This window comes from Oryzias melastigma, linkage group LG14 (genome assembly GCF_002922805.2).
Source record: "Oryzias melastigma strain HK-1 linkage group LG14, ASM292280v2, whole genome shotgun sequence".
NCBI lineage: Eukaryota > Metazoa > Chordata > Actinopteri > Beloniformes > Adrianichthyidae > Oryzias > Oryzias melastigma.
This window is the reverse complement of record NC_050525.1, coordinates 10,041,455-10,064,086: the sequence shown is the minus strand read 5'-3', so window position 1 is coordinate 10,064,086 and position 22,632 is coordinate 10,041,455. Positions and strand designations below refer to the sequence as shown.

The 22,632-nt window shown below is 35.1% G+C and overlaps 1 long non-coding RNA gene across 3 annotated transcripts in view; it reads right to left on the bottom strand.

The window, feature by feature from the left end:
* LOC112143009 overlaps nt 1-20,565 on the bottom strand; it is a 27,245-nt gene extending 6,680 nt beyond the window's left edge. For all 3 annotated transcript variants that reach the window (XR_002918670.2, XR_002918668.2, XR_004949105.1), the window contains exons 1-2: nt 20,209-20,565; nt 18,570-18,710 (exon numbers count right to left, since the gene is read on the bottom strand). This is a non-coding gene — a long non-coding RNA (uncharacterized LOC112143009). The remainder of the gene's footprint in view (nt 1-18,569; nt 18,711-20,208) is intronic.
* Nucleotides 20,566-22,632: the final 2,067 nt, after the last annotated feature.

Below are 22,632 nucleotides of genomic sequence, written 5' to 3'. Positions count from 1 at the left end.
TCAAAAGGACAAATAAAAAAGCAAATAAAATGAAACATATTATTTTAGAAAACAAAAGGAAATTCTAGAATCCAAAACACCATTACAAAAAAAGAAACAAAATCAAACTTAAAGGTTTCGGAAAACAAAAAAAAAATTCCAGAAGTAAAATGAAATGTTAACAAACGAAGCAGAATAGGAAACAGAGAGAGGTAGCTACTGTGGGACATCGCTGATTGGATGATAATCTTTGAGTTTTTATGTTTACCTTTTTTCAATTGCATCTTCAAAATCTGCATACTTATAAAAGTATCGAAATGTATTTCGGTTAAAAAATGAAAAAGTAGATAATACAGAACATCACTGATTGGATAATGACATTTATCCATCATTTCAAGTTATTGGCATGAAGTTATACTATATATCTTTTTTTTCTCGTTTCAACTTTCTTGATATTATATTTTGGTTCCTGGAATTTTGTTTTAATTTCTAAAATATGATGTTTTTTTTTAAATATTTCTCTTGATTTTTGAACTATGTTTTGCATTGAGTGATTTGTTGATAACATATTTATAGTATCAATCTCAAGTTGGTATTGGATCAATACAGATCCGCAGATATTGATATTTCCACTCTTGTTTGAAACTTTTATGTATCAGCGAAACATGTTAGTATGATACTGTTTTTTGAGCAAAAACCTGTTTATTCATCTGTTTGTTCGTTTTTTTTCACCTATTTTAGTTGTTCTTTTTAAATGCTGAGTTGTTTTTTACAAGCTACTTTTCCTATTTTGTTGTTTTGTTTAAAGTCTAAGAAACTAGAAATTATTTATATTTCTACCAGCTATTTTATTAAATCGTTAAAGATTTAGATTTTATTTTTGTATCAGTTACTTGTTTCTATAGTTTGTTGAGTGTTTTGCATTCGCTTCTTCACTTTTTAAACAATTTCATTTAAATAAACTATTTTCTATTTAATTGAAAATATTGTCCTAACTCTGTTGTTATGTTTAATTAAAAGAGGGAAACTTACAAAAAATATTTCTCAATGATTGAAAACAACTGAGATTTTGAGGTTCATGTCACATCCCCCGCATTTAAGAAAAATATCAATATTGGTATTGATATTAGTGATATTGATCGGATCAATACCAAATGCTCAGCATCGCCCAGCCCAAATTTGCACTTCAGGGCCACCATATCTACTTGACAAGATGATACAAGGCAGCCTTTTGTGACAAAATACAAAGAATCTGTTTTGTAGGTGTGGTGTTCCATAACCCACCAGCATGGTACACATCTTAATAAACAGTTGTACCAATATAATCTCCTTTGGAGCCACTGTTTTGGATGTTATCCCAGCTAACCCGTGCAGGAAAGTGGCTGGCACAGGTGGGTTTTGTTTTGTTTTCTTCACCTCGGTCTCACAGGTTACAGAACCTGGCACCCGCACTCTCTCTTGTGCCGCTTCAACACATCTCTGGCACGCTCAAATCTCTTCATTTCTGTTACAGCATGGAGGTTTCTTCCCATTTTTAATTTGTGTTTGCTCCCGTGTTTGTATAATCTATGCATGAGCTGCCTCTTTGCTACATTCTTGGGGCCAATTTGTGACAAATTTGACTCTATTACATTAGAGACTGACATAAACATTACAGTAATTGTTTTGACTTACAGCAGTTGAACACATTTCTTTTGTTTAGTGTAGACAACAAACACATCTACTACATGTTTTGAATTTTTGCTATCATAGCATATGGGAAATAAAGAAAAGTGTTGAATGTTTAAAGCATGAGATAACACCTTCTATGACAAGTTCTTGTATAAAGGAAGCCTTACCACAAAAGTTGTGTCTTAAGTTTTGGACTCACATTGTTCAGCTTTGGTCAAAACAAACAAACAAACAAAAAACCTCTCACTTACTAGTATCAATTAAAATACATATTTTTCAGAGGAACTAGTAGTTCATTAAACCTTTATGGATCTATTGGTTTAAGTACTGTATTTTTGCACCATGATGTCTACTTTTTTATATATGGAATAATTCTGGTTGCGCTTGATGATGTTGAAGCGTTTTTGAGAGGTACATGACATGCTGACAGAATGTTTGGTTTGGTGTTACTGTGAAAATGCTTGTGCAGCTAATGTGTACCGTATATATATATATGGACGTTTTAAAAGTTAACATAGTCAGAGTAGTGTTTATTTCAGCAGTGTGAGTCTGCTTTTTCATGTGTTCCAAAGTTGTGTGCTCTTGTAAATAGGCTACTGCAGCTAATGCGTATAGCAGTGTTGGAGTGTTTTTTTACGTGTTGCTAATAAAGTTAGGAGTTAGCGTAGCAACATTTTTTAGTGGTATGACTCTGCTTTTTTACTTGTTGAAAAAAAGATTGGTTATTATTGTGAATACGCTAATGTGGCTAATATATAGCTGTGTCTCTTTTTTTTTGTTTGTTTTTTCTTACATTTTTTTATGTGGCACCAACAAGGTTGGAAGTTAGCATAGTCAGTTGCAAACAAGGTTGCAGGTGTTTTGAATATGCTAACGTGGCTAACATATATTGGTGCTAGACTGTGCTTTATTTTGTTTTTTTTTTTTCATGTGGTACCAACAATGTTAGGAGTTAGCATAATCAGTGCAGCGTTTTTCTTTCCAGGTTGCAAACAAGGTTTAAGTTAAAGATATTGTGATGCTAACGTGGCTAACATATAGCAGTATCGTACTGTGGTTTTTATTTATTTAATTTTTTATGTGTTACTAACAACATTGGGAGTTAGCATAGTCATTGCAAAGTTTGTTTTTACAAATTGCAAATAAGGTTGGAAGTTACAGGTATTGTGGATATGCTAATGTGGCTAACATACAGCAGTGCCAGACTGTGTTGTTTTTTTTGTTTTTTTTTTCGTACTAACAACGTTAGGAGTTAGCATAATCAGTGCAACATTTTTCTTTCCAGGTTGCAAACAAGGTTTAAGTTAGAGATATTGTGAATATGCTAACGTGGCTAACACATAGCAGTATTGGACTGTTTTTTTTTTTTTTTCATTTATGATTTTTTTTTTATGTGAAACTAACAACATTGGGAGTTAGTATAGTCAGTGCAATGTTTGTTTTTACAAGTTTCAAACAATGTTGGGAGTTACAGGTATTTTGAATATGCTAATGTGGCTAAAGCTTCTAACATGTAGCATGCTACAAACAAATTCTAGAGTTACTGTGAACACAGTTAAAGTCTTACTGACACACTTATCTCCGACTCGTTTGTCTTGCTTAATTTGCCATTGGTTCAGTCATGGTTAGGTCCTCTTTTTGAGAAAATTAAAAAAATAAACCAATTTATTGATGGTGTGCCTTATAATTCAGTGATCCCTATAGTATGGAAAATACGGCAAAGTTAATGAAAAAGTTTAACCAGGTCATGACAAAAAAAAAAATGTCCCTTTCAATACATCTGCAGAAATGCCTTTTAGTCTAGTTATAAATAGACGGGACATGTGGACTCGCCAGTGTATTTCATCACATAAAAACATTTAAATTAGAGCTAAGTGCTGACGTGATGGATGTAAGATGAGTGCTTTGGATGGATAATGCAGATGGCTCTCCCGTACCCGCCTCTGCCCCTCATTCTCTGTCCATCCCCGGACCGTGTTGCATGTTGCATTTTCTGCCACTGTCCTTTAAAACAGGCTGTACTATTCAGAGAAAGAACCTTTTAATTGCATTTTCATGTAGGTGTTTTCTGAGGGTGTCGTTCCCCAGGCAGAAAGAAGAGTGCTTTGAGACAAGCCTTACATGCTCAACAGTGCAGTCAAGCCCTACCAGGGGAAGTGCATCAGAGTCGAGAGGTGCTGGAAGTGCAGACAGCCCTGCAGGGACACTTGAAAAAGCCATAACTGGCAGAGTATAAATAAATGCATGGAGAAAGCATTTTTCCTCATGGATGAAAAACCTTTAACCTTTCAGTCTACAAGAGAACGTGCGTCTTTATGTGGCATTTACCATATTTAACTTTTTTTTTTTCCTGAACAATTTTACCTTATAAATTCATAGATCATTAAATCAATCATAATTGTGTGAATGCTGTAATTCTCCTGCTCCTTTATGCCAATTTTTTGGCATGCAGAAACTCAATTACACGTTCAACGATATCAGTAATCGTGGTATCAAAATATTCAGCTCGTTAAGGAAATGAATGCTTGGACGTTTGGTATTCATAAACTTTGTAGCGTTTTGAATATTGAGCAAAATATACCCAAAAACAAATGAATGAGAAATTGCTCAAATCCTTTAAAAACTTTGTGTTCTTTGAAACTTGTGAACCTCTGCATACTTTCAGCTAGAAATACCATTCAAATGTTAAAATGTTCAGCAACTACTGGGTTTTATTTAGCTTTTAATTTAGCAACATGCTAGTTGTTTTTGGCTAATTTAGACAAATTCTAAAATATTTGCAAAATTAGGCGTTTTTACGTTTTTTTAGGCTAATTTGGAGTTTAGCTAGTATTTTAGCATTATGCTAGTTGCTTTGGCAAAATTAGTATTTTTTTCCCCCCAGTTTCATGGCTAATTTGAAGTTTAGCCAATATCTCAGCATTATGCTCAAAGTTTTGGCAAAATTAGCTTTTTTTGCCCAGTTTTTTCGAACAATTTGGATTTAAGCTAATATTTTAGCATTATGCTAGCTGTTTTGGCTAATTTAGACATTTTTTCTAGTTTTTAGGGTAATTTGGATTTTTAGCATTATGCTAGCTGTTTTGGGAACATTTTTTTTCTCTTTTTTGGTTGGGGAGGGGGGTAATTTGGCATTTAGTTAATATTTTAGCAAGCTATAAGTTTCAGTATTCTTAGCTAGCTATCAGTTTCAGCATCTTCAGCAGCCACATTCAGCTTAGCTCACAGTAGCATTATTGCTGGTGATGCCATTTATCTAGTATTTACTGAATTTCTTGAATCCAGCTCCATGTCAGAGGATTTCAGGAATTAGTTTAAGTCCTGTTGGTACTGCCTCAAGTCTTCGATGACACAAATACTCAAAGCATCAGTCATTTGCATCCAAGCATAAACACGGTCAACAATCCTCGCTGACATTCTGATTATCAGCATAGGTAAGAAGGGGAAGATTGCTACATTGTCTGGTTGGTACCAGACTGGCTGTTTGGAGTTTTTACAGATTGCCACCAGGTTTAACCACACAAAACTATCTCTAGGATTCATAGGGACTCATAAAATAAAAAAGGAATAACCAGTTTACCGTGGTTATGGATCAGAAAGCAGCTTTCAAGTTGGATCCCTTTGTTCTCAAAACATCCTTAAATTTTAAACAAACAACTTCAACAAACTGTCTTACCATGGGAAAAATGTCATAATTTACATGTAGGAGGTGCTCTATTGGACAAAATTTAGATTAACATGGATCCCAATGACAAACTTTTTTTTTCTTATCTTCAATACCCAGTTTCAGATATTTTTAATTTATCCTTTTTCCCAGAGAGAATAGCCATCAGAATGTTGCAAAATAGACCAAAATAATACATTTTTTGTATAATTTTTTAAACTGAACAAATATTGACATTCTGATCCCTCCCTAAGGCTTTTCTGCATCCAGCTGCAGACACACCACTGCAGCTCACATTACACTTGAGATAAACCAATTAGAATCAGATCCGGCATTTGCAGCAGGGTTTGAACACATTGACAACTGATCCACACATGGGGACATCCTAAGGGGCATAGTTAGACACTTGAGAGAACAAAAAGAAGAAATTTGTATCACTCGGGGCCATTCCATGTCTGTTTCTTAAGAGACATTGGTCTGGTCCAATGCCCTGAAGATATTAATTCTCTGTTTAACCTAAATGTGAAACTAATAAATATTCTTAATCTTACAATCATTTTGTTGAGCTAGATGATTTTTGGTGTATGTTATATTCTGATTATACTCTTAAAAAATTGATTTGACATATCAGAGCACACAAGACTTTATTTGTATAGCACTTATATCCTACGTTTTTATGTGTTACATGTTCAGTAGGGGTGTAATGATGAACTTTGACAATGATTCAATTCATATAATAGTTTGTGGTTGACAATACAATTCATAGTTGTATATATTGGTTCATTTTTGAATGATCTGATTCACTAAAATCGATCCAGGACGTCTTTAGCCAAAAAAATCCAACCAGTCTGACTCAAAGATATATACAGTATCTAGTACTAAACAGTGCAGGTCAAGTTTTCCAGATTCCTCGTATTTCTTGCAAGATAATCAAGTGTAAATTAAAAATTTGTGCTAACAAACAAGTTAAAAAAAGGCAATTCCATCCATATTTTGGTTTCATAAAGTTTTGCTGCTTTTCCTCATCAAAATAATACTACATTAGAACACCATTCCACACTGTATGGTCACATGTCTTTGCAAAATCCTAAATGTTTCCACTTTGTGATGGCACTTGATAATTTTTACGCAATAGTAAAATAAACCAAATTTATTTTCCAATATTAGGTGTAGTAAAATTATTTTATTAAAACAATAATGGTGCAGATCAGCTTGATTTGCCTCAGACAGATTTATCTGGTTGGATTCAAAATCAATTCCTTATTTAAGTAAATTAATTATTAAACCCCCTACTTATCAGAATCAGTTTCCTTTATACCTTAGGCCACTGCTGTCACTGTGTCATCTCAAACCAGCTTGGCCATTCTCTCCTGACCTTTGGCATCAAAAAGGTCAATAAAGGTCAATGTATGACATCAACTGAGAAATAATATTTGGTTAAATTAAAAAAGGAATTCAAGCTGTTTTATTAAAGATAGTTCTCAAAACACTTTATGAGCCAGTTTATCACCTCCAATCAAAATGTTTCCAACAAAAACAAACTTTTTCACTTCCAACAATAAGGTTAGATATGTCCACAGGATATATTAAATGTATGTCATAGACTTTCCTCTTTGGCTAGTCAACGTTTAAATCACTGAAGATTCCCTTGACAGTATTTGCTTTAAAGTAACCTTACCCATGACGTATTACAGCAAAGAAGAGCAGAACTGGACTAATCCGGTGCAGTGGTGCCTTTATTTTGAAGCAGACAGCCGTGGGAATCGTATAGTAAAAGCAGCGAGTGTCCTTATTCACGTTTTACTGGATAAATAATGGTTAAAAAAATCCACCCAGCCTGTTTCACATCCATTGAAGTAGAAGAACAGCTCCAGGCTGTACATCAATGTGACATCACAGATCATAGCTGGTGGATCTCTAAGGGCTCATTTATAAAGCTTGTATACACTGAAGATACACCCTAAAACACTATGTACAGCAGCTTCCAATCTTTTTGCAGAGATTAAGAGAACAGGAATGTGCCCACATGCATCCGTGGGGATGTGGTAGCTTAAATGCTGCATGTAAAAAAAAAAAAAAAAAAATACTAGATTTTTTATTAAATGACAGAAATGATTGTAACATTTATTTTCAACCATTTGCACCGGGATTTTCTGCATTGTATTCTGATCTGCTCTGTGTGACTTGGCTTGAAACGCTTATGAGGCCCATTCAATTACTAGACTGGTAATGAGCCTGATGAGATGGCCTCTTTGTTGTGCAGCAGACAATTAGTGACTGAAAACCTGATGCCATGCTTGGAATTGTCAATCCTTTATACCACAGCATGTTATAATATAGGACACCCATTTTTCATTTTGCGATACACCAATCTGTACATTAAAAGGCTTGAGGTATTGTTTCAACAATCTATTTTATTCTACTCCCTCTTGCTTTCTGTTTTTTTATTGTTTTTGCAGGATAGAGATAAATGGAGGGTGAGGGTCCACTATTTTTGCCTGAGAATTTACATAAACTAAGAGTAATTCAAAATTAAACTAGATATATGGGATTACCTGCAATAATCCCAGTGTGAATGCTGTAAACTGAATGTGGCTGCAAAGGATGCCAGAGCTGGTAGCTAAAAAACACAGAAAATTATAGCTAAAAAAGCTCAAGCTGATAGCTGAAAACGCTGAAGATGAAAGCTTACCAAATAATAGCTAAATACAAAGTTAGCAAAAAAAAAAAAAAAAACTAGAAAAAAGTCAGATTTTGCAGAAAACAGCTAACATAATGCTAAGAAAATTAACTGAACTCAGACTGTGCCAAAGAACTTAAAAAAGTCAAATTTCAACAAAACAGCTAGCACAATGCCAAAATATTAGCTAAACTTGAAATTAGCCTGAATAACTTAAAACATCAAATTTAGTCAAAACAGCTAGCACAATGCTAAAATATTAGCTAAATTCCAAACTAGTGTGAAAAACGTAAAAAAGGCAATTTTGACAAAACAGCTAGCACAATGCTAAAACATGAGCTAAATTCGAAATTAGCTTAAAGAACTTAAGAAATAGAATTTTGTTAAAACAATTAGCACAATGCTAAAATATTCGCTAAATTCCAAATTAGTGTAAAAAACTTAAAAAGTCAACTTTGACAAAACAGCTAGCATAATGCTAAAATATTAGCTAAACTCCAAATTAGTCTAAATAACTGGAAAAAATGTCTAAATTAGCCAAAACAGCTAGCATGTTGCTAAATTAAAAGCTAAATTTCCCCAAAACCCTAAAAAATGTATCTGCTTAACATTTTAAAGTTTTTCTCTAGCTGAAAGGATATTTAGAAGTTCACAAGTTTCAAATTACACAGTTTTTTGGGGATTTGAGCAACTTCTCATTGATTTCCTATGAGGTATATTTTGCTCAATATATTAAAAAACTATAAAGTTTATGAATACCAAAAGTACAAGCAGTATTACCCTGAGCAAGCTGAATGTTTTGAGACCAAAATAGCTGAACTCGCTGAAGTGTGATTGAGTTTTATGTACCAAAAACACGTGTAAAAGAGCAGGAGAATCTCTATAGAGTGAATAAGTTAAAGCATTTATACAATTAAAGCTGCACACTGATATGGTTTTAGTGGTATTGCTTTAATGAACCAACTGGGTTGACATTTTCTATTTCTTGTGCTTCCTGGCCACACATGTAATGCGAACTATTTGTATGGATGGGTATCTGCTAAAGCAGCAAAAGTGTGTGGTCTGGAAGGAAGTGCTTTGTCATGTGACGATGTGTCATGATCGTCTTTTGTAGCTAATCTTTTTTGATAGTTAGTTAGCTTTATTACTATTGCTTCAGTCTGCATGGCATTAAAAGCGTTAATATTCCTGTCTTGTCCGTGCTTGTTTTAGGCATTTAAATTTTTATTGCCTTCTTTCTATAATAGATAATAGTCATTCTCAATGAGCAGTTCCAAGAGATTACAGTGACAGAGAAGATAAATGCTGAAATTGAGCCGCGCTTGTGGAAACCCATGGGCCAGCAAATGCCGGGTAAGCGGGAAGTCATTAATATCTGACCGGAGCAGTGTTTCACACAGCCCATGATGGACAGGGGTTTAATCTGGGATAATATAATATAAAGATCTTGAGCGAAAACAACGCTGACAGTGAATCATGGTTTTGTGGTTTCAGTGTTCAGGATTATGGCGCTTCATAGAGCCGGCAGTAAAATTAGAACAGAGGCAACGGTGCAGGAGTGAGGAGGGCTCTGGTAAGGACGCAGTGTAAGGGGGAGAACAGAAATGACCGCCAGGAAGAAATTAGAGCCAATGGTAATACATTAGACTGAAGGTGAGATAAGAACAATAAAATTATTCACTGGTCTGTTTGATCTATTCATTTATTTTCTGTTCTGCAAACAGCAGAAAGGAACTTCATTTTAACCCTGTATAATTATTTCTATTATTTGATACATGTATTTCTGAAACACCTTTATTATTATCATGATCAAAACTTTCCTGAACTGTACATATTTAACTTCGTGTTTTACGTCCTGTAGTTCATCAGCATTCCACTAGGGGCAGTAGAGGGGATTTTCATTCTCATTACAAAATGGCTACTTTCAAGAAATCTCAAATACACTTTTGGCGGGAAAAAAGTTTAGCTAATTTTCAAAACTTTGCGGTGAGAGTAGCTCATCTATTGATAGTCAACTAAAATAACAAAACCCAGCAGTTCAAGACTGCCGAGGACAAGGGGGGAAAAAGATTTAAAAAATAGATGAAAAATAAATCGGCAGTTTTTTTAAAGTAAGCATTTATTAAATTTACATTAGTTTAATTTATAAACTGATGGCTGAGGTGCACAGAGATGTTAAACTATATAGATTTCTACATCCCTGTAGACCCGAAGACTTTGGTAAAAAGTTGTATCTTTCATGAATTAAAAGCACATATTATCATGTGCTTCACAAAATTGGTTATATAAATAAATAAATAAAAATCACATTTTGAGAGAACCTAGGTTCTTTTTTGTATTTTAGCTTTTGTTCAGGCCAAAAAATAGACATAATTCATATTTATTATTAAAAAACAGAAGGTCATGAAAACAAATCCAAATTGCTTAAAGGCTGAAGTATAAATTGGTTCTGATCAGTAGAAATCAAGCCTAAATGGCAAAGGTAAAGGTTGCTGACCCCTGCCCCAAACCAATACACTACCACCACCCGCATGAACCGTTGATACAAGGCAGGATAGGTCCATGTTTTCATGTTGCTGATGCCAAAATTCTGACCCTACCATCCGAATGTGGCAGCAGAAATTGAGAATCAACATTTTTCCAACTTTCTATTTTCCAATTTTGGCGAGTCTGTGTGAATAGTAGCCTTCTGTAGTCCATCTGCCTCATGGTTGGACATGTTGTGCATTCAGAGATATTCTTCTGCATATCTTGGTTGTGACATGGTTGTAATAAGTGGTCACAACCATTTTCATGTCACCTTTCTGATGCATGCATCTTGACCATGTCTACATGCATAAATACATTCAGTTACTGACGTGATTGGCTGACTAGAAACGAACAGTTGAACAAATGTGTCTAATAAAATGGCCAGTGAGTGTCTATCTCTCAAAAAATATATATTTTTGGTGGGTTTCATCAAAGGTTTTTCAAAACACTGTAATAAAAAAAAATAGGTCAATTCTTTGACAGAAAATTTGACAGATGTTTGAGAAAACCAGCAGAAAAGAGTCACAACACTGAATTTGATGTTTACTTGATTACAAGGTTTCCTTCATTTTTTTTTCTTCTCAGAACCCAGTAAAAGAAACGCTAATCCTTAAAGCTCAAGTCAAAGCCAGAAGCGTCAGAGCGATGAAGTCGAGTGTTTTTCTGTTTTCAAGTTAGCCCATACATTTCAGTTCCATTTCTGTGCTGTTCCAGGAGCATGCGCCTCTCAAGGATAGGATCTCTACATTAATTAGTCAAAACATTTGGTTGATTTTTGCTTGTTTTGCTAATCTAAACTGCAATTACAGACAAACAAAGTCTGATTAAACTTAAATTGCCTGCAGAGTGGTACTTTACAGCTCATGTCTGAAAGCCCTGAGTTGTCCATTAAAAGGCAGGCTTGTTATTGAAGTTAACAACCTGTCGAACGTCTTTTTTCTTCGGAAAATGTACAAATTGGTGAGCATTTTACAGCAATAGGCTTGAGCAGAATGTAAAAGTTACAGTTGACAGTTTATTAATGTAGTATCTACAATTTTTAAAATAATCACACTACAAGAATCTGCAATTCGAAATGTATTTTTTTTATCTCAATTTAAGGTTTGATTCTTGTGAAGCCCACTACATAAAAAAACTGACCAAAAAATATTTATTTTATAAATCGGGTTGTTTTTAAAACCCTTTGACAAAGTCCACAAAAAATTGCAATGTAATTATTTTTAAGAATTGTCGTTAATAGCACTTATGAGGGTAATTTGTCTTTGCTGACATCAATGTTAGCAGTTTAAGATGCAAAAATATTGACATGAGTGATAAAAAAATGCTTTTTTCACCCACTGTCTCATATTTGATCTACACATTTTTTAACAAGATGTAACTGTATTAAAAAGAGTTTAGTATCAATATATTTTGCATTATTTCAAAACAATAAGTTGTTGATTAAAAATAGATTTGCAAAAGATGAGTTACTTGTACCTTAAAGTCTAGAAATTTAGCTAAACTTTTTCCCGCCAAAAGCGTTTTTGAGATTTTATGGAAGCAGCCATTTTGAAATGAGCAGGAAAAGCCCTTCTACTGCCCCTAGTGGAATGATGATGAACTACAGGACATAAAATACGTACCAAGTTAAATAAAACATTTTTAAGGAATGTTTTGATCATGCTAATGAGATAGGGATCTCAGAAATACCACTCAAATATGATACAATTGGTTATAGGGTTAAGAAGACTGAATAATCAAGCTAAAGCCTAATGAATAAAATGACTATACAGGAAAAAAAATAAGATACTGGAAAAAAAAATAAAAACTTAAAATTTGCTTTCAGGGATGAGACCTTTCTTTTTTTTAACCACCCTTTAACCCTTGTGCTCTCTTATGAGGTCAAGATGACACCCCTAGTGGAATGATAATGAATTACAGGACAGAAAACGTGGACCAAGTTCAATGAAAAAAAATTCAAGGAAAGTTTGGATCATGCTAATTAATGAGATAGGGATCTCAAAAATACGAGTCTAATATGATACAAATAACCAAGACAACCAGGCTAAAGCTAAAGCTAAAGCATGATGATTAAACCGACTACACAGGAAAAAAAAAATCCCATGACAAAGTTGGACAAATGTGGACAGGATTTCATTTCTGCCATGGACTTAGTGAAGATAAAAAACTATTGGAATAATAAAGTTCAGCGTGCTGTCTCATGGGGTCCAGATGACCCCACTTTTAATGTAAAGATGCCTTGGTTAGCACAAGGGTTAAGAACATCCTTCACTTCCTGCTCTCCAACACAGGTGGAGGAGCAATCACATTTGCAAGAATAAATCATGAATCAAGCCAAACAAGCTGAAACCGCACTTGCTGCAGTCTGACAGCTTGCAAGAATTAAAGGAACATTCTTTGCACTTTAATTCTACTCCCCCAGAAAAAAAAAGAAAAGAACAAAAAGGTACAAAAGGAAACTTCCATCCTTTTGTGCTGTGCATAGGCAAAAGAGGAATCATTAGGAGGACAAGGAAACATCAGAAAAACGCACACATGTATTTATTTGATTTTGTGGAATTGAAATGGAACACTTGTCGTTGCAGACCGGAAAGGTTTTTAAAGATACTCTTTATTTTTCTTTGAATTCAACCCAAGGGAAATCAGGTTTTTATGCAATTAACAGGAACAGCCACCTTCTAATTCTGTTCAGCTGAAAACATTCAGAAAGAAAATTGCAAAGTGGTGACTTATATTACTGCCTCATTAGAATTTACTCTTTTTTGCTGCCACTGTACAACATTTTAATCACAGATCAGCTCATGCTGCGGTTACAGATACACCTGCCGCCGCGCGACGGGGAGGCATCGGCAGAATCTTTCAGATTCCAGGCCGCCAACTGGTTTTTGAAAACTGCTGTTGTGACCATGATTGTACGGATGGCAGTCTGGTGTCAGGGATGACAATATTAAGAAATCTTCCATGCGACTGCCACCGCCTGATTACAAATGCCGCCACACAGAATGTGCTGAGAAACTTGTATTTAGATCGCAGCGTGGGAATATTTAGGGATATGTGACTGTAGTGTTACAAATGCTTCTGAATCCAACAGATAGGCAGAAAATGTACATCCAAAAAATATCACATTCTCCAGGATCAAGAGTCTCTAAACTATGGCCCGCGGGCCGGCCCACATCCACATTTGACCCGGCCCCCAAACACCATCAGAGATGCATGATTTTTTATTTTATTTTAATATGACAGATGGAGACCCAAGTAAAACATGACTTTTTATCCAAATCTCTTTTTGCAGTCTGAACTTTGTCAGGAGAGGATAGACAATTTATGGGCCTAATTTTTAAAATGTTATAGTGTTATTTTTTTCTGTGACGATTACAGAAATGAAATATTTCAAATTTGTCTATGTGTGATTTTCTGGAAAACTATAAATGTTTAAGTTAAGGCTGTGATTGTTGCCCTTTTTCTGTTGGTCTAAAAACCAACCCCGGCCCTATGGAAGCGTTTGTCTCTCAAAAATGAAAAAGTAAAATAAATAAATAAATTAGTAAATTAAAAAGGTTTTAAAAAAACGCAAGTTAATTAGAAATGATAAATCTAAGCTTTGAGCTCGTTTTTCCTCCTCTTCCTTCCCTTTTCCCCCTTTTCTCTATATAAATCAATGAGAACGGCATGTACTTTCCCAACAGCACAAACCAAGCCAGAGGAGGAGGAGGAAGAGGAGCTCTGACGTCATCGTCGTGCGCCCTTGGAACTTCTCAATCCAGACTTCCTATAGATTTTTGAGACACTTATTGCGCAGCAGAATGTGACAACGAAAAAGCAATGTTCATTGGCTTTGTCACTTTAATTCTGTCACAGAATGAGCGGTGATGAAGATAAAAATGAAAAAGCTGTTCTGAGGATTTCTTTTTCATTTTATTTAAGAGACAAATATTGTAGGTACATTTTAAAATGGAAAAAGCATTTCTGGTGATCCATTTTGATTTTCAAAATTGATATTTCTGATTGGTTTTTTTGTAAAAATTTACCAAAGAACTTTTTTGAAAATTACATATCAAATGCCGTTTTCTTTATTATTTTAATGAAGTTACAGAATGGGCTGAGTTGAAGAAGAAAAAGAAAAAGCTGTTCTGATATTTGCTTTTTTAATTTAAGTTAAGAGACAAGTAATGCAGGAACATTTTGTAAATTAAATAGCATTTCCAGTATTAACTCTTATTTTTAATTTTGAGTTACAAACGCTTCCATACAGCCCCAAATTCAAAGATGAAAACAGTTATGAGGCCCTCACAAGAAAAACTGTGGGGACCCCTGTATTAGATTATATATTTTTTTTCTTTATTTTTTTATGTTTTTAGATATAATTTAAGTTTTTTTTTTCTTTTTTTAGGTCTTTACCATTGTAAATTGAGAAGGAACCTCTTTTTCTGACGATAATAGCCTTCTTCCTGGTCCCTTTAAAGCCAAATTTTACTCTTGAGATCTACCCCTGATTTACATGACATCCCTGACAACTGCACAATGACTCTCTGACCGTTTATTTTAGTGTTCTGATCCTCTGCGTGCAGAATTACCCATGCATGTTGGAGGAAACGTCAAAGGCGCGCGGTGCGCTAAACAACACAACAGCCGGCTGTGTGCATCCAAAGCTTTTCTCTCTTTCTTGTTGCCTGGCTCGCATGTCTGCTGCTCTCTTTGATGCCTGCATAAAAACGGAGACTTAATTTTTTGTTCTGTTGTTGTGCCTTGGAAACGATTTTTACTCTTCCTCGGTATGCTCCAAAATGCTTATTTTTCCTCTTTTTGCTCAAGGAACAACAGAAACTTTGTGTCAAACAAAATGGTAATTTTCGTCCTTCAACAGAATGCTGTAAACAGTCAATCTACAACACAAATGTGGAGACTTGTGGGTATTTTTAGTTATTTTTTTTTGCAAAATTACCACAAATTGAAAATATTGGTGCGAGGCTGCACACTTGTCTTTTACAGACCCATTTAGCCCTAATAGCTGGGAGGCAAATTTGTGTAAAACAAGCCGAAAATGCTGATTGCACGCTGTATGTGATTATACTTTATTATTACACAAACTCATTTCTCACAAAATGTTCCTCTCTTCCTTCTTTCTTTCGCTCCGGGCTCTGTAAGTCTCCCAAACTCTACCTGATCACACTTTAACAACAGCCAGAAGCAAAATATGCATCTGCTTTTGTGATGGATTCAAGCATTGAAACTGTGCATGAATAATGCCTATTAAATGCTGCTGAAGGCCTTCGCCATGACAACAAAGACTAAACCGCCTCTTTCTATAGCCGTGGTGCAGAGGTATGCCGTTCACTTGACGAACAGCGAACCGTTAAAGGTGTCTTGCTATTTTTTTTTTTTTTTTCAATTGCGACCACAAACGCAGACATGGGTTAGAAATTACAAGACAAACTACCATAAATTGTTGGGGTGGGGTGTTAGTCCGCTTCCACAGGAGCTTTAATGCAGTTTGGCATCGATTCTGCAAATCATTGATTCTGCTGAAGGGCTGAAACATCTTTTTTTTAAGAGATATGCCCTATTTTAGTTTGTGGTGTTGCAGAATGTTGGTCAATATCAGAATGGAGTGGCCTTTATTTCCATTATAGCAAACTTTGAATACATGATTCTTAAGGTTGAGTTAAAAAAAAGTATACAATCTTACACAAACCTACACTATATCCTGTGGATGTCTAAAAGAAACAATGAAATGTGCAGAATGAGCAAACATTGGTGTTTGTTTTGATGACAGTTTCTCATATGGATTAGATGGTCACTCTGGGAAAGGAAATGTCTCTTCTGTCGGACCTGGAACGTTGGCTGGAGGGCATCAGCTTAAACAGGGGATGAGAGCAGTCCTTAATTATGTGTTTAACTCTGCTGAGGTAGAGACAGCTGCCGATGTCCTCCAGGTTTGGTCAGCTATGATCCTCTGAGCTGTGTTGATCTCTCTCTGTCCAGAAAGCCCCACAGGTGATCCAGCATCTTTAGGTTCAAGACGGATGGAAATGGTGTTTTTGGTGTTTTTAACATGTTTTTCTGGCATTTTTTTTTGTCAAGATGGAGGACAAAAATAAAGAAAATTCAGCTTAAAATTGCATTTGTAAGCTCCTTTCCTCATAGCTGTTCTTTTCAGTGTTTATGTCACTGGGCAGAAAGTGAGAGCTGCATATTCTAGCTGGGCGTCCTCCAGTCTGTGCGGCCAAGATAGAAACTCAACACTGGCTGCACTTATTTTGAAAATCATGTGCGAATAATCACTTCAAAAAATATGCGTGTCCCACAATATTTAGCCTTGAACGCACTTAAAATACAGCAATGCAGCAATGTGAATCTTGGCCACACATATTAAGTGAGATTAACGTGACGTTTTAGCAGTTTTTGTGCAGGTCGCACATAAATACCAGGGCTGTAGATCGTTGCTAAGGTGACCAATTGAATCACAATTCTTACTTTTTAAAATAATGTTTGTTGCTATGTGTATTTGCATGAAAATTGAAATTATTTGGATTAAATCATTATAATTCATACCTTTATTTTGGACAGATCAAAATGAACAAAACTAATAAAAGTAGAGAGATTTAGATAGAAGAAATGGTGTTTATCATTTTATACTTTTTTCAGCAGTAATATAAACAACATAGAAATAATTGCTGTTTTGTATCTGAGCAAAGCATCATATCAGCGCAAGGCTGCGATTCTCCGCTTCAGAAGAATCCACTGGAGTTTCGTTAATTGCTTTACCTGTTGAAGAGTTACCATAACCAAAAGGATGTTAACACTGGAGCTAAAGCTCCGATGTTAAGGCTAATTCGTTTTTTTCAGAACTTAAGTCAGTGAGCGGAACTTCATTCTCGCTATTTAAACGGAAAAAAAGCTTTTGCTAGTTGTACTTTGAAAACAGGAAGTATCACCGTCACAAAGATTTGTTTACTTCTGGTGATGGTAGCGCTGCACAGTCGTCTTTGTTTTAGTTTATAACGTTAAAATCCAACATTATGCGGCATTTCTGAGCAATAAATACATTCTCCCTAATATTTTACTACAGTCTACTATATTTATAAAGATCATGAATCAGCGATCTTGGACATCGCGAAATTCGTACTCGAATCTTCGGGAGCAGATCCCGAGTATCCAAGCACCCGGATACTCGTTACAGCCCAACGTGCAAATAACATTAACCTTCTTTTAAAACATCAAACAAAAAATACATATACACAACGATGATTAACCAAAATAGCATGCTACTAGCTAGCACCCACTTTACCATCCTATGATGATTCCTCTCACTCTGATTATTTTATCGTCAAGGTTTTTGTGTTTGATTGCAAAACATTGCGTCCCCTTTTGAGATAATTTACCTACTTTCTCAGACCTCGTGTCACGTGACGGCCAGTCGGACCAATCGCAGTCTTACATGTCATCAAGCTGCACGTCCCTGTACGGATCTGGCAGACCGAACACATACGCTACCTGCACCGTTAATGTTAGGTTGGGGGGGGTGAGGGGTTGTAAGCTAGCAGGAGAAACTGTAAAAAGATGGATGATGGGAAGTGGGGGTGGACTTACTCTGGTCCCGCCCACACCTCAGAGGCAAATTTCTAATGAACTAATGTCGCTCTACAGAAATTATATCATAGAAAACTAGACAGTTTATGTAGTTTTTCAAAATGGCATAATCGTGAAAGGTTTTTAACTCCAGAGAACTCACTGTTTTTTTGTTAGTTTTATTAGTTTTTCCTTATTTTTAAGTATTATTTTAGGTTTTTTGGTTTATGAACAAGCTAAAACATTGTTAAATGAATTGTTTCTTGGGTTCTGCAAGGTCAAAATAAGTCAAAAGGTGCTCAGAGTGAGTCTTCAAATGACTTTAAGACCAAATTTTGTGACTTTCATGAATTTCATTAAAACCAACCTTAGAACTGACCTGTAGTTTTGTTCAAATTGCTTCACTTTAGAGACGGTTCACTGTTGGACAAAAGGTAATCATGCAGAATCGGTTTGGTTTGTACTGTTCTGACTTACCGACTTCCATCTGGTGTTTATGCTTTTGCATCATTACTCTCATGTGCATTCGTCTTCCTAATTAGGAGTTTGTGCCTTGCAGCCGTACAATGCTCGATTGCCGCTCAACTGCTTTTGTTGGGTCCGGTAAGCCGATGCTACCTGAATAAGAATCGCACAGTTAGGCACAATATGTGCCATCACGGCCCACAACACCAGTATTACCACAATGCATCAATTCATTTAAAATGTATACATTTTTGATGTACAAAACCTAAAATGGGTTCAGAATTTGTACTTAAATATGGCTGAGGCATCTTTTTGACTGACATTACCCAAAAATGTATTTCATTCTCATCTTTTTTTTGTTTATGCTATGCTCAAAAACCTAAAACCAAGGATTTTCATGTTTTTTCTGCTCCACACTGAACCATGAAGTTTCTAGACAGGTGAAAAGCATTGTGTTGCACATAGAAAGATACAGTACATTATGAATATTTTATCCTACCTCTACACACAATGTTACATATAAAGGCACAGAAAAGGTAAGGGATTTTGTGTCTGGTGTGCTTCGAGGTAATTAATCTTATTTTTTAAAGCCTGTTTATTTCCTTTTTTTTCAGTGATTCCACATTTGAAAGGAAGATGCTTTGGAGGATGAGCAGCAGAGCCGAGAGCGTGGGTTGTTCCAAAAAAATGCCAAATTCCTCTCAACCGACACCAAACACATTTTTCTGGTTTGAAGGATTTAAGTTGGAAGAAATCCGAAACATCGTTCATTTAGGAAATAGTCCGACATAAGCTTTAGCATTGCTTTAAAGGAAGGCTCAACATTTAAATCCGATGCTATGTCCAAATTCCCTCTTTAACCACTAAATAGTGCGGGACTATTTAATGTCTTTGGGTCTTAAAAGTAATTCTGACACCATTCTCATTCATGTTTTTCTTTAATATCAAATATGACATCACCGATTACTTGAAGCAATAACCTAATAAATATAAACATTTTACATAGAAAACGTATGAATCCACTGTATTCTAAATGGAGGTGTGTCTGGTGATACGATACGTATCGTAATACACGACATGATACGATATGTATCTGATATATCTCAGGACAATACCAGATAATATTTCACTATTTAAGAAAAAAATAAGGTTTTAAAAATAATCTCAATATATTTTTTCACAAAAGTAAAACGGTAAAATACAAGATATTTAAGGATCAGAACATTAGACACTACAATTGAGTCTCAAACAAGTTGCTTTTACCCAAAAAAAAATTAGTTTGATAATTGAGGAAATATTCAAGTGGAAAACAAAACTAAGACACAAAATTACATGTTTGCTTTTGAATTATTAAATAAATATCACTTTATATCCTTTATGTCACGACATGAACACATCACTTCAAAATCCATTCACTCTACCAACATCAAGCTACAAACTCTACCAGAACCTTCAGAATAAAACAATTCCAGTTTTTCAAAGTAAAGTTATTTCTAAAATTTAAACTCTAAATAAATCAAATAAGTCCCAACAAAATAAAAACAGATTAAAACGTATCTGTAGTCTTTGAACTTAGTCCTCCATCATTTTTATCGACTGTATACGAGAACTGGACCGAGTGAGTGTGATGTCACCCATAGAAAATACTTACTTCTAGCTCCAACCAAATTGAGTCAACTCGGTCGCCATTTTATCACGATACACTATGTTGGAACCAGTTGTCATCATTAAGCAGTGATTGGTCTGTATTTCCATGGCAACCACTCTCTCCAATCAGAGGCAAGCTTGTTAGAAGACCACGCCCCTTTCGGTCAATCAAAAGGTTTGAACATTCACCACATAGTTTAATTGAGGCATCCGATTGGTCCGTTCATGATTTGAATTCGTTAAGGCAAAAATAGAACAACGGAATAGAATTAGCACGAATGAGTTAACAAAAAGTAGTTGTTCTGACAAATAAAATGACTGAGTAATAGCTGTTTATTTCTCAGTAGAAGTCAGAAGTGGGTCCTTCTTGATTTGAACGTGATGGGGGGAGGGGCTCAGTTCTCATATAAAGCCAATGATGATTACCTCAAAACTTGAAACCATATGTGAAGCTATTTATGTCGCAAGCTGCCATCCTAATGCAAATCCTGAGTCATCCCCACCTGCCCGCCGCCTCTGCCAGTGCAGCTTGATTGGGTGTTAAATATTTGATTGCAGGATGGCGTGCACCTGAGATGAAGCAATCACATTTGCTGATATATTTATTTTTTTCCCTCTTCCCTTTAAGTTATTAGCGTTTCACCCATCTGCGTATGAAACTTAGTCCATAAACTTTACTATCTGTTCCTCCCAGTCTTGTAAATGTGACATTTCCTTTCAGTGGTATTCATAAACTGCTGAGGGACGAATGATAAAGCCGACACAGCCAGAGGCGTGCAGCCGAGAGATTCCTGTTTTGAAAACATCCCCGAATGCTGTTTCGTGACATGAACTTCTCTGATCAGATGGTAGACATCAAAAGCAGCGAATGCAAATACAGCCTTCAGTAAACCACAATGCCTCTGCGCTGGCTTTCAGTGAACACTTGCATAGATTTCCTGAAAAAGTCATCATTTATTGACAATATATGAAAATGTTGCCATTTATCCGAACGTCATTGTCACAGGCAATGACAGGCAATTAAAACCTATGCTGTTGGCTTCTTTTTTATTTTTTTGCCCCTTAAAGGAAAACTAACAATAATAATTTAGTAGAAAAAATAGAATCTCGACAGATAAACGGGTCTAAAAAAAACCCAAGCAATGTTTGGAAGCATGATGAGTAAAGCAGAGGTATATTAAAGGACTAATGAGAGAGGTGGACGGAGGTGAGCAGAGAGGCTGGGGGGTTCAGCGTGCGCTTGAGTGCTCTTTGTTTTGCCTAGGAAGCTTCTTAACAGGGTGAAATGACCTGGAAGGAAGTGGCAGCCATGATAAGGTCTGGTGGATTTCTGCAGGTTTTCAAACCCCCATTTTTTCTCCTGTTCTTTGTTATCAGACATTCACAAATAAAAAGAGAAATCATCTAAATTCTTTTTTTTTTTTAACCCTCATTTTGTGTTCGGGTGTGAATTGAGTGTAAAAATTGGTCATTTTTGACCAGAACACAATCAGTTTTCTGATGTTACAGTTTTTCTGTGCTCTCCTTGGTCATCCCCCTGGGTTTAAAACACTTATATTAAAATAACTTTTTTCAACCACTCAATATTATAAGCATTTTGAAGCAAAATATTTTAGAGATGGAAAAGTATTTTTTAATAAAGCAGTCATGATTCCGGTGTTCCCACAAGTCTCCATACATGAGAGTCAAAATACATTTCATACACAGATGGTTTTAACATGTAAATGTTTATATTTCAGATAATCCAAAAAATGAATTTAAACAAAGAGCAAAATGGCATTCATGAAGAGCATAATATCTAAATAAAAATGGTTTATGTCAAGAAATGTTTATTTTTCCTATGCATGGAGACTTATACTGTATATATATATATGTATATCATGTTTTGATGTAATCCGTAACTATACAAAATAATACATACATGCTGCATTTGCAATCAAATAAATTATATTAAAGGACCAGGTTAAACATATTTCAAGTTATAATTTTTACTCCTTTTAATTTCGAACTGATCACATTTTCTTAGGTACCAAATTCTTGTCATTAGCCTATTTATGACTGAATGATTAATCCGTTGCATCGATTTTCAGATTGGGATTAAGAATTTATTCATTACGGAAAATGGGCTTCTATTTTTTTCAAACACAATAACTATAGAAGTTGTACCTTTGTTTACACTGGAACATCAGTGAAAAACAGCTGCAAGCTGAAAAACTATTGTAATAATAGTCTACAAAACAATAAATAAGTACAATCTTATTGCATCCTAAAATTTTCTCAGAAAAAAAAAATCACATTAATATATAATCCAATAAAAAACAAAATTTGAAGCTTAACATTTACTATTATTATGTTAAAATAGTTTAATAAATAAAAAAACTAAAGATATCTGCTTTTTTTAAAAAAAAAATATTTGAAAAAAAAGTAC